Source organism: Mastigoproctus giganteus, chromosome 11 (assembly GCF_048544385.1).
Source record: "Mastigoproctus giganteus isolate SK-2022 chromosome 11, ASM4854438v1, whole genome shotgun sequence".
NCBI classification, from domain to species: Eukaryota; Metazoa; Arthropoda; class Arachnida; order Uropygi; family Thelyphonidae; genus Mastigoproctus; species Mastigoproctus giganteus.
This window is the reverse complement of record NC_143585.1, coordinates 93,407,033-93,425,029: the sequence shown is the minus strand read 5'-3', so window position 1 is coordinate 93,425,029 and position 17,997 is coordinate 93,407,033.

Here is a 17,997-nt window from a genome sequence, read left to right as displayed (position 1 = left end):
TGGTTTTGTTTTGTTTGTTTTTAAAGGAAGTAAATCAAAATGCCAGTACTTAATTACTGCTTTTTGTTGTATAATAGTAAACGTGAAAATACCATAATTTATTTTCCTTCTAGCATAAGAATTTGACATTAATTTGAGTGGAAAAAGTTACTGTATTGAAAAGTCCGTTACTTTTATCGATATGCATTTCAATTGCATTCAAAGTATGATGGACATACTTTGGGAAAGGGAAAAAGTATTTTCCTACGAGTTATGGTAAAAATTTCTTCCAATGTATTCAATATGATACCATTATACAATAATGTATATGATACCATTTTTGGAAAGGCAATGGATAGCGTTCAGGGGATTTTCACAAGATTTATATGAAAATGGTAACTTTTTAAAACTTACTGAAACAATTGCTAAATTTGGTTCATTTATGGCAGAACATATTCGCCGTATTCAGGAATCTGTAAAATGCTACCAAAAAAAGGTTTCTGATATGTGCATGAAGCTCTTGAGTGTCTACAAAATATCACGGAACATTTTAAAGAAAGTAGCATGAATCAGAGCTGTAATACTCATAATGATCTACGTTGATATTATTATTTGTAAAATAATAAGAGGAGTTTACCTCAATATAGTACGTAGAACACTTCCGTATGATACTCTGCATAAAGTAAAATGAAAAAATCGAAAACTTACATGAGAGTAAAAATTAAATAAATAAAAACCAATTTAATACAATTCAAATCAATTTAACACACAATTAAATATCAATTTAACGCAATTCTTTTTAATTTTTAATTGCGTTAAATCGATTTTTAAATGTGTTAAATTGATTTGATTTGTTTTAAATTGGTTTTTAATTATTTAATTTTTACTCTAATGTAAGTTTTCGATTTTTTCGTTTTAATTTCTGGAGAGTATCATACGGAAGTGTTCTACGTACTATATTGAGGTAAACTCCTCTTATTATTTTTCAAATTTTAAAGAAAATAGAACAGAGGAAGCAATTCAAAAAAAAATACTCGAATCGGTTAATAATATGGCTACTATCACTGGCATTGATGCTTCGTTTTCAGAAGCAAGCACTGTAAGGAAAAGATTGAAAAAACGTCATTTCGATTCTGAAAGTAGAAATGAAGCAATTCAGGATCCGCAACAAAATTTCAAAATGTTTTTTTTCTTTCAAATTACAGACACACAACAATTTTATCGTTAACTGAAAGGTTTACAAATATGAAAGAACGTATAGAAATATTTAAAATGTTTTATATTTCTGAATTTAAAAAATGGTCAGAAATTATTAAATAATCGCAAAGATTTACATATTAAGTTAAGTGACATTGACCGTAATGAGTCCGATATTGATGGTTCAGCATTATCTGGAGAAAGAAGTTTTACAATATATTTTTAAAAACGATTTTGCAAATACTTTTCCAAATGTAGCAGATACATTAAGAATTCTTCTAACTTTACCAGTTGCCTCAGGTGAATGGAGTTTATCAAAATTAAAATTAATCAAAAATTATTTTGATCGAAAAATTATTGCGATCGACAATGTCCCAACAACAAATCTCTAATTTGGCAATATTTTTAATAGAAAATTATCTTTTGGAACACAAACATAAATGAAATAATTAATAAATTCGCATTTCTTAAAGCAAGGAAATAAATTTGTATAATTTTTTTAACACTAAAATTTTCCTTTTATTTTATTATTGTGGGTGCGATTACTGTGATTTAGAATATAAAGTTTAATTTCAGAATGCTTTTGTTCGTTGTTCCATTATCTTATATGTTAGAATTCTTTTCTTTTTCAATAAATTAATAATAATTATTTACGCCTTATTTTATTTTTTAATCCATGGGACAGCATATTTGATTTCGCTTACTGGCGACACGTAGGGTAGCAGCGCCCCCTGCTGGTACCTAATGGCGAATTGTTATAATTTTTTTTTTTTCAGTAGAGTCTGCTACACTCGTTTCGTCTTCGTTTTCGTTTTCAAATGGAAATGTATGTTTTTGTTGCTTTTTTATCTTATTTCAAGGCTTTCAATTCTCGCGATAATTTCTTGGTGACTTTTGAATCCTCATAATCGATTAATACTCATCAATAGAGACTAATTTACTCAAATCACTTCCCGTTTTCTTGTTTTATCGTTTGACTACTCTACGTCAGAATGCTGAATACAAGTTAGCTCTTTGTTGCCTAGAATGGACCACATACTGTTTCCTAGCATCGACTGGTGGTCCAGTGAAGAAAATGCATTTTAAAATATACTCTTTAACTGTTGCAGTCAATTAACTATTGACACTTCGTAAAAACCAGGTAATTCAGGAAGATATGTTTACGTTTTACAACAATGTAAAATAAGTGTTTACATTGCAATTTATTGATGTGCAAAACTTATCAATTCTTAATACTCATCATAAGGTTATTAAAAATAACCTCGACCCAGGATCCACATCGCCTTTAGAACCAGCCCAACAGTGAGCTGATCTTCACCCTTAGCGTCTTGACCTAGATAACCTCGAACCGAATCTTTTACCTGCTCCATAAGACCCTGCTCTTGGCAGGTTTGTAATGTTGTGCAGGAGCTCAACATACAATAAAATGTGTTATATTTTCTAAGAGTTGGCCACTATATATCTGTATTATATATTCCATTGTGTATAAGCAGTATTTTATGATTCTCGTACAATTCATTCTCTGGTCTAATCTAAGGCACCTACTGGTCCAATCAAGGAACCAAGCTCCTACACATTGGACCACTTCTACAATTTCATAATGTATTTATTTGAAGTTGTTCGAACATCATTACGCATATGATTCATTACGATTTGGTATTTTGGTAAAGACCAGATTGTAACAGGTCGCCCACTTCAGGGCATTCTACAGTTCCATGTCGCCCACTTCAGGGCGATGACACTTCCAAGTCGCCCTGAAATGGGCGACCTGGAAGTGTCATCTCACATTACAGCAGCACGCAACACCAATGACCAAAGCGTTGAATCTAACCAGACTTTCAGCATTAATGCCTTAAAGACGACTTATCTTCACCATAAAATTATCAATTAAAGGATCTCTGCGCCTAAAATAAGGGACACCGTGTGTTGGCGGAACTACTCAGGGCCGTGCGGAGCCATTTCAGTACCTGGGGAAAGAATGAAAAATTGTGCCCTACTGTTAATCATGACAAATTTGACAATTATTTAATCGTTCTTTTGACGACCCTTTCAGCCTTTAGTCTGAGGCAGGAGCCTCGTTCGTCTCACCCTCCGCACGGCTCTGGATTCCCCAACCAACTCTCTGTTCCACTTCCAAGCTTTTTGCTCTTATAAACCGATAAGAAGTACAAACGTCTTATCATAGATCCACAACCATCAACTGATGTGAGATCGCTTCGGCTCAGCAAGAATTTCAGGGAAAACCAAACTCAAGAAAACTATCCTGTGTTATTTTAATTTATTTTATTATTTTTTTACTTTGATGTATTATTATCATTATTATTTTATAATAAAAATATAAAAAATTCTGAGCGGCAAAGAAAGTAAGCAAACTGTTAGCCATAATTATGAGAGCATACTTGGACTCAAGGGAAGTTCCCACAGACTGGAGATGCCCAAATGTATGGTGACACAAGTAATTACAGACCAGTTAATTTAACTTCTGTTCCGGGTAAAATAATGGAGTCACTGCAGGTTCATCTAGATAAGGCTGCACTAATAATTCAGACACAGCATGTGTTTGTTAAGGGAAAGTCTTGTCAAAAATCAAATTTGATTGGATAATATGATGTGGTTACAAAGGAACTGGACGCAAAAAATAATTTTGATATCATATACTTGGATTTCAGGAATGCTTTTGACACTGTTGCGCATGGAATTCTTCTATACAAATTGGATCAATGTGGTATTAAGGGTAAGTTGCTACAACAGATAAAAGTGTGATTGAGTGGGAGAAGACAGAGCGGTGATCAATGGTCGCACTGCTCTTCGTGGACTAATGTTATTAATGGAGTCCCCAGGGTTCGATGTTGGGCCCGCTGTTTTGCATATTTATCGATGATATTGATAAATATACAAACAAATGATATTCAAAATTGGAGTACTCAAAGCATGTAATGCGAAAGAATTATAAAAATGGCCATTACTGCAATCCCACAGGTCCATGGAATTAGGACTTGTGATTGTGAATCCGTGGACTTGTTCATCCATGGAATTAGGACTTGTAATTGTGAATCCGTGGACTTGTGATTGTACAATTTTAATTTATTATAAGCATATTTTTTTGAAAGGACTTAGGAATAGGCTGTACTTAAGAATGGGATTACTAGCGCACCTTGCTAGTTATAACAAAAAAAATATGTATTTATTATTACGCTGTCTTTCTGCTGTATTAAAAAAATACTTTTGCTGCAGTGTGTAATTCTAACATTCATTCACACACGTCCTCACCTTATTTTTGCCACTACTGTATTTAGAAACACGGGCTTTTCTAAATTTATGATTATTCTAATCAAGACAGTTTTTGCTGTTTTTACTATACCCAAAGTAATTTTACAGCTTAATTCGTTCTAATACAGTACTTATTAATTACCTACAGACCACCTGAAATTTAGAATGGTGATTGAGTTAATAATCAACCGTGTCTAACTTTCGTCCTATTCCCCAAAGCCTACGGAAAAGAGTAGATGAAATTATAGCATTAGAGAATTTATAAATGCAATTTACAAATCAAGAGGATTAAAAGCTTATTAACAGATTGTGCCCGAAAATTAAGGTCCATTTAACCGAAGTTTTTTGTTCTGTTGATAGCACCATTTATTTGTGTTTTCTTAATACCTATCGCTAAATGTTATCGTCATATCAAAGTTCGGAGGTCATCAGAAAGAGAACCAAATATATCTGTTGAAGGTAGTGTCAAGAAGGCAGGGTTAACCCTATCGTGCGACATTTCACTGGATTAGATGTCACGAACTTTGACTTCGAGTGCGAGCCGAGCAGATAACATGAGTCACTCTTGACACCCATAACGGGCAACAAATGAAAACCTAATGGAATTAGTAAAATCTGAAGTCACCTAGCTTTCAGTGGTCAGTGTGACGTAATTTGTCCCTCACAAATTGCTCACGTGGCTGTAGGAATTCAACACGTGGGAACAAGTCATCGGATGAAATTGTTTCAAAATAAGAGCGTCTGGAGAATGGTCTGCGAGTATCTGAAAGTCAAATGAAACTTCCGTCGACAGCATCTCCCATTTCCGTTAGCAGAAAAAACTGACTATTGATTTTTGAAATTCCTCCTACGGGAACGCACACGAGCTTCGGAATAATGGTGTTTTTGGGTCTCCTGTTAAGTGTTTATTATAATTTAAGACACTTCAGGAAAACATTCCACTCTTCTTCAGACTTATGAAATATTTTTAGTTATTTTGTTTTCATTACCTGAAACGGCTAGAAAACAAATTATCGAAATAAAAACTCCTTGTCCAGTTCGCATAATACAAGAAGACTGGGTCCTCCTCTCTGAAGTTTAACAAGCGAAAACGACCTATGGTAACTGTTTGACCGTTTGGTCGTCCCGGAGTATAAACAGAAAATTTTAATTTTTGTACAGTTGCTTGGTACTTTCACCTCATTTGTCATCCAATGACTTGAGTGGTGCGATGCGCCAGAGTCCTCAGGAATAGGCACAAAAGAAAAATAAATAAAAAGAGAACGCTACATAAAAAATAAATAAATTACGTTCCACTTGATCCTAAGCTGGTGATGATATGCCACTGGACTTAACGATATATTAAAAAATAATAAAATAAAAACCCTGCCATACTAGAATCACCCGAGAGTCCACTCATCTGCCCATGGGGGATGTGGCCAGATGAGTTCCTAAGTTGTTTGTGTTCTCTGGTCGATTTCTCTTCATTGCTCGACGAAAAACCAGAGTTTTTTTGGGGGGGAAACTTGCTGTTCACGGCTGAGACCGATTAATTCAGCCATGGGGTGAAAAATGCCCATAAAAGTTCCTCACGTCATTGATGGGATTCGAATAATATTTTATTCTACCCGATGAATGCAACCACATCACTGTGCGGATTGATTTATTTATATGAAATTGCAGATATTACCTGCAATTCCAGGAAGGGCGAGTTTTCCCTCCGTCTGCTGTTTTCCATCAAGTTATCTGTGAACGAAAACAAAAGCCTTGTTTATAAGTTCAATTAACTAGTATGGGTTTGGAAGTTTTGGAAGAATTCATAAAACATGATTGAGAACCACCCTTGCTCCTACGATTTATGTTTAAAGATGGCACAATTCGATGTAGAAAACAGCAGTTAAGCGTAATACAACGTTTTAAAAATGTGTAATATCTATAATATAAAATATTCCATTTATAATAATTAAACGATTGTGCAATATAAATAACAATTGCTGTATGGGAAACTACATTTTAAAACTAAAGGCTTGTTTCACTTTCAGTTTAATTATCACGATTGTTATGAATCGATTACTTTGAATTCGAGATAAAATTTTTGCGGTTGAAAACAATCATGTTCCTTTATCAACGGAGAAGGCTATCCGTCACGCGTCCGAGCAGGCTAAACTAAAACTTTACTTCCAGCTGTTACTCTAGTCTTCGTCTTCCAAGTAACGCTAATTATTTACATCCTATATCGTTAATCTTTTTGTCTAGCACAGAGCGGATTAAGAGTCTAATCCATTCCGTATCTGTTCTGCCGGTGCTAAAATCCCAGTTTCGTTTTCACTTCTAATTTATTTATCCCTTTCTGCTTGTCAATCATTATAAGTTTACGACAGCGTATTCAAATTCTTTATTGTATAATTAGAGCTGATAACACCTGAATCGGATCCAGGTGGACTCCATAACAGTTCTATTAACTTGGGGGTCTACCTGGATCCGATCCAGGTAGACCCCCAAGTGTCTTGTTGGAGGGTAAACACATTCTAATGAAGGTAACTAAGCACTTAGAAATAATTTTTGACAGTCGGTTATCTTTTTTTTTGCCACATTTGACATTTATGAGTGATAAGGTCAAAAAATTTTCATCTGCAGTGTTAAGAATAAGTAGATGTGAGTGGGGCCTTAAAAAGAAGGTTTTAACATTGTACAGTATTATAAAGCAGTTTTTTTGCCTATAATAGAGTGGTATAATAGAGTAGTTAAGGTTAAACATAAGCAAAAGCTTTTGTCTGTCCAGAGGAAGATGATCTTAGCCTTATTTAAATTCTGTAGAACAGTGTCAACAAATGATATACAGGTTTTAGCTGGGGTGATATCCTTGGATTTGTATATTGCTTACAGAACATTTTCTTATTATTTGAGAAAAGGCAGAACCTTAACATTCATGGATATTGCTAGTGATACATCTATAAGTATACCACAGGCCAAAAAGATTGTTATGATCCTCTTAATTGAAAGGTGGCCGGATAGGTGGAACTTAAATAACAATGGAGCTGTAACTAGATTATTTGTCTCTGAAGTCAGATGTATGTGGAATCATAAAGTTACTAAGTGTTTTTTTCCTGAAATGGAGACCTCTCTTTTTTTTAACTGGTCATGGATCTTTTAACAGTAAGCTGTTTAGTTTTGGATAAGTAACCAACCAATTGTGTTTTTATAGTTGTTTAGAATCCTGGAACAATCTTTATGACTGTCCCTTATATGAAAACTATAGGGGGGGGATTAAAAAAAAAGGAAATATCTGATTTTTATATGGGTAATGAATCTGAATACCTTATGGATGTTAACAGGTATAATGCTTTGCAAAAGTTTGCTAAATCTGTATTTGAAAAGAGAATTATTAATTATGATAAGTACTGATTGATCGTAAATGTATTGCATACTTTTTTCTTCTATTTTTTAATCTTTCTTTTTTTTTCCTTTTCTTTTTTTTTTACGGGCACTCAGGCAGTTTTTTTTTTTTTTTTTTTTATGCAGGCTCATAGGTTGCTCAAACCTATGAGCCTACATAAAAAAAAAAATTATCCGGCACTCAAGCAGTAGGATAAAAAAAAAAAGTCCCACAAGGCCGGTGGGTGCCAACAAAATCGCGGGATTTTTAGTACATTTTTGTACAGAGAATGTTAGCAATATAGGCCCGGCTCTTTGTGCTAGGGACAGGCACCAGGGTGCATCTGCCCAGGTGGTGGCTGCTCCCACACATTACACATCACAGGCATAATATGGGATTCTGTGCCTACAGCTTATATAGGTGGAGATACCACTGCGTGCATAGCATAGTGGTATCGTCACCGCCTTCCTCACACCAGGTGAAAAAGGTCAGGGTTCGAATCCCATCGATGACGCGAGTAACTTTAGTGAGCTTTCTTCGCTCCGTGGCTGAGTTAGTCAGTCTCAGGTGTAGATAGAAAGGTTTTTTCGTCCAGCAATCAATCATAGAACACACGCAATTTACAGACATAATACACAATGCACGGCAGATGAATAAAAATATTCGGGTGGCCTAATATGAAAAATGTATTCATATTGGTGGCCTGCACGGGTACCAACAATGGTATCGTCACCGTCCTCTTCATACCGTGTGGAAAAGGCTTGGGTTCGAATCCCTTCGATCATGCAAGGAACTTTAATGGGCTTTGTTCACTCCGTGACTGAGTTAGTCAGTTTCAGGCATCGGTAGCAAGATATTTTTCCCCAGAAAGTGGTGTTTTTCGTCCACAAAACAGACAAACCGATCATAGAACACATGCAATTAACAGACATAAGACACACAGCACAGTATATGAATATAAATATTCGTTTTCGTCTATATTTTTCTGATGAAGTTCTTTTTGGCAATCCTTCGTTCTTGGTAAAATAATGAATTCTACACAATACGTGTCCTCCATCCTAATATACTAAGTTACTAGGATCAGGACTGAGCTCAGAAATCTATTCTTGTTGAATATGACCCAAAAATACTCTGTTTCTCAGGATGTGGGGGTGGGTTAGTATATTAGCCTTTGCCATACAGAGCAAGGAAGGCCTGGGCTTTTGCTACACCAGCAAAAAAAATAAAAAAAGACTGTGTGTGTACATATATAAACAAATAAATTAAAATTAAAACACTACCACCTATTTGACTCCCTTATTCACGTGGGTATCTATGCACTAAACCTAGACCATCCATGGAGGTAACTTGTTCCAATAATTAACAACTCGCTGGCTTCAGTTCTAACACCATAATTTAAATGTATGGAACTGGAATTCTGGAGTCATTTAATAACAGTGAAAATTTCACCATCATTCATTTTACTTTCACTTCTCAGAACCTTATACACCCCAATAAAATCACCTTTGAGGTGCCTAGTGTCTAGTTCCCAACTCTGCAGCCCACAATTTCAAGTCTTTCTGCACATGGTTGCCTTTTTGACGATCTCACCGGGTGCGTTCCATTTTTGGAAACTCTCAAGAAGCTTGATGTCTTTCTTTAGATGCAGTCTCCATACCTGAACACAGTATTCCAAATGCGGTCTAACAATTTCCTTACACAGCTATTATGACCTCCCTATCTCTACAAGTAAATGTTCGATAAATCATCGATGGGACACCACCCCAGGTACTCTTACTGTGTAAAGTGCAAAGTGTAAAGTGTGTTTGGGGTCAAACGGCACCAGGGGTTTCCCCCATCTCCGCGTAGTTTACATTGTCGTCTGATACAGTACGCTATAAAGGCCAGAGATTTAAAAGTGTATGGATATTGTACATGAGTAATGTTGTGTACCGTTGTTCTTCTGGCCATTTAGCCGCCAGGCCTCTGCTGAGGCCAGACGTTGCCCACACTTCGCCCCGTGGAGGCAGACCAGGTACACCAATATTTTAAATAAGTACTCTGGCAGGTCCTGCCACCTAGTTTCCTGAGATTTCAGTGGCTAGGACCTAAAAAATAAATAAATAAAATTAAAAAAAAAAAAAAATAAATAAATAAATAAAATAAAAATTAAAAATAAAAATAACTAAGTAAAAAATAAGAATTTGAGAGGTTATTGCGTGGTAGTTGTGCTAGAATTGTGAGGCCGAAAATTGTGGGCAAATCTAATTTGGCTGTAATTAAGTTTGGATGTGTGGGGCATTCGCTTGGTGCAGGTAGAGTGGGAGGGAGACTGAAGGCTGGGGGGGACGACAGACAGAAGAATGGAGTCGATAGAGAAGGTGACTCCAAGATTTGGTGGGGCATGCCCATGCCCCACCAGACGGGAAAGTGTGGGTGGCAAGGAGGGAAGGCGACAGAGGCACCATCACCTCCCCCCCACCCGGCCAGGGAAAGGGAAGAAAAGTGGACCAGGCAAGGGCGCCAGGTCAGATCGCCAATGAGGCTAGTGTGCAGAGAGGCTCTGCAGTTTCTTCAGTCGGTGGGTACTCTTACTGTAAGTGTGTGTAAGTGTAAGTGTGTTTAGGGTCAAACGGCACAAGGGGTTCCCCCCATCTCCGCGTAGTTTACATTGTGGGTGAACCAGTTGACTGGAAAAGCCAGAGATTTAAAAGTGTATGGACTTTGTATATGTGTGATGCCTTGTACCGTTGTTCATCTGGTCATTTAGCCGCTGGGCCCCTACTGGGGCCCAACGTTGCCCCACTTACGCCCCGTGGAGGCAGACCAGGAACCCAGTAGTCTGTTTCACTCTGGCAGGTCCTGCCACTTAATTTCCTGAGATTTCGGCGGCTAGGACCTTAAAAAAAAAAAAAAAAAAAAAAGACAGAAACGCGTCGACGTAGGGGTAGAATCGCTTAGTTTTGCTAGGCCAAGTTATGGGCGTAAGGTAATTTAGATATGTTAAGTTTTTGGGTAGGGCTTTCGCTAGCGTATAGATAGAGAATGGGGGAGGCAGAAGGCTGGGGGGAGAAAGACAGAAATATGGGGCCAATAGAGTAGGTAGCCCCAGTTTTCAGTGGGACATGCCCATGTCCCACCAGAGTAGAAGATATAGGGTGGAGAGGAGAGGAGGACGAAAATGTCCCCCCTCCCCCCAAGGAAGTAGGTTTAAAGGTGAAGGGGGCTAGAGTGCCCTCTTCAGATCGCCATATGGCTATTGGCAGCTATTGTTTCAAGTTTCTTTACTCATGGGGCAAGCTCCGTCCTTGTGCTTGTGTCCCTCATCTTTAGTTGCAGCCTTTACATTGTGCTGGCTGGTGTCTCAATAGTGGTCCTTGATGTCAGTCATTGTAGATGGTGATTAATGTCCTTCTCCTGATGAAGAGGTCTTGTGCGAACTGGGATAATGCTCTATATTCATCCTCAGTGTCTATGAAATGGGATTCCAATCCTTTTGGTAGGTATCTTATTTTTGTTATAAGTACCCCTCTGAGGTCTTCATATTGTGGGCACTCATACACTATGTGATTCCAGCTTTCTGTCTCCCCGCACGTACAGTTTGGGTCCTCAGTGAGTCCGAATCCGTGCAGCTTCTCATTGTAGGGTCCGTGTCCTGTTATTAGAGATGTCAAATGGTACCCTGGGAAGTACCAGGTCGGCTGTTTTGGGTGTAGATTTTCTGGAGATCAGGTAGATATCTTCTGATTATCTCACCCTTGGTGGTCTCCGTCCATCTTCTCTGCCATAATTTTAGCAGGTGGTTCTGTAATCTAGTTTTTTCCATTTTTAGGTTGTTCGCTGGGTCAGTTGTGTAGTCCAGATGTGTGGCCGCCACTCCCCTGGATAGCAAGTATAACAGACCTGTGCGGACGACCTCCAGGTCCAAAGGAAGCGCTCCAGCGAGTACCTGTAGTGCTGGAGTACTCACTGTACTACATGCACGCATCGTAGTTAAGAGTATGGTCCTTTGGATCATGTCCAGAATTCTTCTATTCACTGCCAGTGCAGTTTTTGGGAACCAAATTGCTGAGGCGTAAGTAATTGCTGGGAGAAACGTTGTCCTGTAATATAGCGTCAGGGCTCTTTTTTTGAGTCCCCAATCTTTCCTAGTAACTCTGGCTACCAGTGCAGAATAGCTCCTGATTTTTTTCCTTATGTACTTTAGGTGCAGCTGGAACGAGAGGTTGTTGTCCAGTACCACGCCTAGGTACTTAAGTTGGTTTACAAACTTAATGGTGACATTGTCAATTTTTATTTGCGGTGGTCGCCGCAATTGCAGGATTCCTTTAAGCAGGATTGAAGAGGTCTTTGTGGGTGAAATTGTTAGCTGGTGTTTTGCGGCCCATTGCTGGAGTTGCTGCAGTGCTTGGTTTGCGTGGGTTTCCAACTGAGCCCGGGAATCCGCTCCCACGGTCAATATCAGGTCATCAGCGAATGCTTGTGTCCTGACGGGTCCCAGATCCATCACTAAGAACTCATCTAACACCATATTCCACAGGAGTGGTCCCAGCACCAACCCCTGCGGACAGCCTCTGTGTACTTCTCTTGTGACCTTATGGTATTCTACATTGATCTCCACTCTTCTATGTGATAAATAGTTTTCCATGACCTTGAATAGGTTTGTTGGCACCCGTGCCTCCCTCAACCTCGCCAGGACGCTTGGCCACCAAAGTGAGTCAAACGCCTCAGCAAAGTCAACCGAGATGAGAAGCAGGTGCTTGTTTCTACATTCTTGTACCATCCTGAGTAGGTTTCCCAGTGCGTCCACTGTCGAGGTCCCTGGCTTGAAGCCATACTGATTCGCGGCATGGAGTCCAGCTTTTCCGTAGTGAGCAATTATTCTTCTGTGAAGTAGTCTTTCGAATACTTTACTTACCACCGAGAGCAGTGCGATGGGTTGATATGCATCTGGGTTTTTTTTGGGGTTTTTTTGGAATTAGTTTTAAGTTGGCCGTTTTCCATGCCTTTGGAAAGTGGCCGGCTTCCAGGCATCTGTTGTATAGGGTGAGCAATAGGTACGGTGCGTATTCAACAGTTTTCTTTAAGATTTCAGGCTCAATCATGTCGAGACCTGGGCCTTTCTTGCTTCTTACTCGACTAGCTGCCACGCTGAGCTCGTCATTAGTAAAGGGGGGCTCCATTGCCTGATTGATGTAACTGGCATTGCTCTCGCATATTTCGCTCTGTGCTGTTAGTATCGGCATCACTGGTTTCTGGTAGATTGTGTCCAGTATATTGTCCATCGACTGCTCCCAGGTCGTGGTAAGGTTTCCCTGCAGGGTCCTGGTGGTGGCATTCACCTCCCCTCTGGGCATTTTGTTGATGGTTACCTTGTAGACTAGGCCCCAGGGGTTAGTGTTTCCTTCTGTGGATACTAAGAGCTCCCAAGAGTGTCTTTTGCTCTTCTTAATGGCATCAGTATAGCGGTTTCTTATCTCCCTATATTGTTGTCTCAGGACTTCGACTTCGTTTGCAGGCCATGATCTGCGGGCCCTCTGAAAGTCCTTCCTTGCTTTTATCATTTGACCCCCGGAGCATGGCAATTTCTCGAGTCCACCAGGGTACTGCCCCTAGTTGGGGGTGTTTTTTTCTTATTGCTTGGTTACTGATAGTTGTCATCAGTTCCGTAGTAACTTTCTGCAGGTCGTCCGGGCTGTTCAATGGGCTCAGGGTTAGTGGGTTACTGTTGATCGCTGTGGTCAGTAGTTCTTTGAATAGCGGCCAGTCCGCTTTGGCAACTGCATATCTATGGCATCGTTGGTTGATTGTTGTTGCTCTTGTCATTGTTCTTGTTATTGTGCAAGTTATAACTCGGTGATCCGAGGTGGTCCAGGCTTCCTCCACCCTCCAGTCGGCCACGTGGTTCGCCAGGTTCCTAGTGGCTAAGGATATGTCGATTGTGGCCTCCCGTAGGGTGTTACAGAATGTCGGTAACTGGTGTGGCTGGTTTAGGACCGCTAACTGTGATTCTGTCAGGTAATTCTCAAGCTGCTGTCCGTTTGCTGTCCCTTTTCTATCATCTGTAGCGCTATACCATAGCGGGGAGCGGCAGTTTACATCCGCACCTATTATGATTCTTTCGTTTGGCAGGATGTTCTGTAGGTAGTGTAGGTAGTTGATGGCGATCTCTATTTCTTGTCCCGGTCTACTGTATAGAGCCACCACGTAGAGGGAACCCAGTGCTGTGATGAGTTGGGCACAGGCTGCCCAAGCCGTGCATAGTTGTGTTATTCTTGTTGCGGTAATATTCTTGTTTCTGACCAATACCACCACCCACGGGGTGTCTTCTTCTGTGTGGATCACTTTATATTGTAATGGGTAGCCCGCCACCCACCTTGCATGGACATACGGCTCCTGTAATATAATGTCTATGTTCTCTTCATCGGCCTTGACCCGAATCTGGTCAGCCACCGCTTTTGCTCGCTGGGCATTTGTTTGTATTATTTATCATGGTTGTGTTATATTTCTTAATTTTTGTACCCATAATCGATTCTGTTTTGGTAGGTGCTCTTGGCTTTTATATAGATTGGGCAGTTAGGATCCCTGATTGAGTGTGTATATTCGAGTTTCATTGTTTTACAATTTGCGCATGTGGCTTCCTTGTCTTTGTGTGGGCATTCTTTATATTCGTGGCCCTTTTCAGTGCAATGTCCGCATGTTGGGACTGTCTGGGAACAGACATGGCTGGAGTGGCCGAACTTACAGCATCTAAAGCATTTCGGTACTGCCACCCGCTCACGAAAACGATAGCTTCCCCATTCTATGTAGACCCTTGTCCGGTCCTTTAGGACTTGCCACGCTTCCGGGATTAGTTCCACACTCCAGCTGTTTTTTAAGCCTCCTCTCGCCTCTATGTGGAACTTTGGTGTTATCACTTCTTGCGGCTGCTTGTCCGGGATCTCGCGTTGGAGGTTTCTGTGGTAAAGTTCTTCAGCTATCTGGGTGGCTGTAATTTCTGGGCTAACGTCATAAATTAATATATTTGGTTCCTTCCTTTTGGGTGGCTGGGCCGTTAATCCAAGGGCTTCAATCTTGGGGTTTTCAATGATGCTCTGGATTTCTTGCCTCGTCTGTCTCTATTACCAGTCCTACGTCTCTCATCTTTCTCATCCCTTTTATTCGTGTTAGCTTCAGGTCCTCCTTCATGTTATTTATTACTTTTGCTTTGAGGTCTTCGCTTGTGGGAATTTTTCCTGTTTGTTTCGGTCTAAGTATCACCAGGTTTGGTGTTGGTAGGAGCGTCTTCCTCTTCTGGTGCGTTGTTATTGTCTGGTGCGTTTCCGTTGGGGTCCTCAGCGCTTCTGAATATGTCGGGGCGCGCTGTGGCATTTGTCTTGCCCCACATTTGATGCAGGCATGTAGCCGTGTGATGGCTCTCTCGTTTTCAACATGTGTGTCATGCAGGATTGTCTCCATCTTGTGAAAGATGGTGACAATCTGTGATCTCAGGCCAGACGATATCCTACTGGGATTCTCCTTAAAAATGGTTTCGAGGGCCGTTTTCAGAAAGAGAGTTTTCGCGTATACGGAGCCTTCTGGTATGGTATGGTCCAGACATAGTTGTTGTTTTTCATCATTTCTTTCTTTTTGCGATGCATTGGCTTCTGGCTGTTCCTTTGTTTCAACCCGAGATCGTGTTTCGCGTTCCGGTTCGGGAACCAATCGCTTACGGGTTTTCCGCTTGGTTGGGGGGGTCCCAGGTCGGGTGTCCTCTATATCCTCCAGTTGATCAATAATGATGGGATCATCATTTTGTGTCTCTGTCAGGGAATGTTTGTGCTTGTCTTTCCCCTCCATATCCGTGGATTCTGGATTACCGGGACTGTTCGGTTAATCGGATTCACAATGTTGGGGTTAGATGGTTTGTTAAAAATGATGGCGATTGATGCCAACCACAAGTTCGTGGGTGTATTTGAAGGCACACAGTGGACTGTGGAAGTTTTGGATCTCCCCACAGCACTTGGAGTGGGGGGGGGGGGAAACGCCGGATATATAATTCCTCCTAAAAGGACGGGACTACTTTCCCAGCGGGATATCTAGTAGCGGCGAAGGCGTTCATGGCATTCAGGTTTCTGGTAGAAGCACAGGTGCGAAGATATCCTCTCTCTCTCTCCGTGGAGAGTTTATGGTGGTGGGGGGGAATGCCGGATATAGAAATGCTCCTAAAAGGACGGGACTACTTTCCCAGCGGGATATCTAGTAGCGGCAAAGACGTTCATGGCATTCAGATTTCTGGTAGAAGCACAGGTGAGAAGATAGCCTCTCTCTCTCTCTCCATGGAGAGTTTATGGTGGGGGGGGACACATTAAATTCATATTTCTTTGGTGATATTATTCAGTAAAGGTACAGATTGATAGAGCACAACAACTGCTCAGTTTGCACTAGTTGGGGCACCTCCCCAGTCAAGGTGTCAGGTGGAAACGCGGCCGCCGTGTTATATCGGCAGCCTCTCTATAGCCCTGTTGTCAGCGACATGGTGACCATGCGGTCTGGCAACAAAGGATACAGATAAATAACGCTTCAACCTGACCAAATTCCCAATATATAGGCAAAAGTTTCTCACCAGTGGAATCCAGTACAGTTTGTCTTCAAGTGAGGATACATTTCATGGCACTGACGGAAGTAAAACACATTTTTTAAACTGAAATTTTGCGGAGCGATGAAACACACGTCTGTTCACAACGGCAGCCATATTGGCGATCCCGGTACTCTTACTGTGTGTGCACTGCTCGGAAAATTTCACACCCTACTGTATTGTAACACCCAAATCTCTTTCTTCCTCTACTGTTTTAGCTCATCACCGCCAAGTGTGTAAAGTTATTTTTGGGTAGCTATTCACCAAGTGTCAGACCTTTCATTTTGCGGCATTAAAATATAGCCGACACTTTTCTGAAAATAGAGGATATGGTCTGAAAAATGAACATTCCTTAAATACGAGGAGCTGTACTAAAGTAATGTCTCCTATTTTTTTTCTTTAGAAAATTTAATTCCTACAACTATGCCTTTTACATCAATTAATCCTCAGTCATTAATAAACACAGTTATTTTTCCCCAAATTCCATTTCCTATGCACTTACACCATCTCTGAGTCAGACGCTGTATTGCAAACCCATAAAAGTCCTTACTTTAGCTCCAGAAGGCTTTGGGAACACTGTGCTTGAACTGGTCGTCGTCTGCAAAATGGGTTCCATGAAGTGTATCCTACAGCGGGCCAAAGCGGTGATAGCTATAGTCAGAAGGTGCAAGATCCGAACTATGAGATGGTTGAGGAAGAACAGTATACCCCCAGTTTTGCAATGGCCTCTAAAGTGCCCAGACTGGTGTCAGGTCGCACGTTATCATGGAGAAGAACCTCATAAAATAAATAAATTTTCTGTTTATACTCCAGGACGACCAAACGGTCAGAGAAGTTCACAAGTAAGAGCACCATATTCAATAGTCACGGGCTTGAACCCCGGTCACTCAAGGCACGTGTACATACGCACCTTCTCGGCCGATCACTCGGCTACAGCAGACTTTTTTGTTCAATCGAATTCTACGGATGCAGGTTTTCAGCTTTTTCAATGTTTCCATATATGAAACTGCATTGATTGTTGTGCCATTAAAATTTACTTATTATAATTTACTAATATATATTTGGGAAAAATATTTAATTACTCAAAAACGAATAATAAATAAATACAAATTTTAAAAATCAACAGAAAAGTAATTAAATTGAAAATAAAACAATGTACAATGAAACCAGTGTGTTCAGTTTACTTTCAAAACTGTACAAAATATTTTGGCATGCAATTAAATTATTTTGGATCATGGATCCAATAAACTATTCAGCATGACACACCACTTGATACAGAATATTTTTAAGCTCTATTTTTTTAATATTATTGTTATTACTATTGAACGATTGCTTTTCTTTTTTTCTTCAAAAATTGAATATCTCCACAATTGCAACAACCTTATAGCATGACGTACAGAATAAGTTATGATAAATACTACACGAGTTGTGCAATTTGAGATGTTAACAGTTGTTCTAATTTACATCACATTTGTAAACTGCTTGATAATCGTAATTCAAATTGAAAATCTGTTGAATATCTGTTCTTCTTACCGTAGTCTTGTGTGAATTAACTTGTAACACATATACCACCGCAAATACATGCACCAAGAGATTTAAC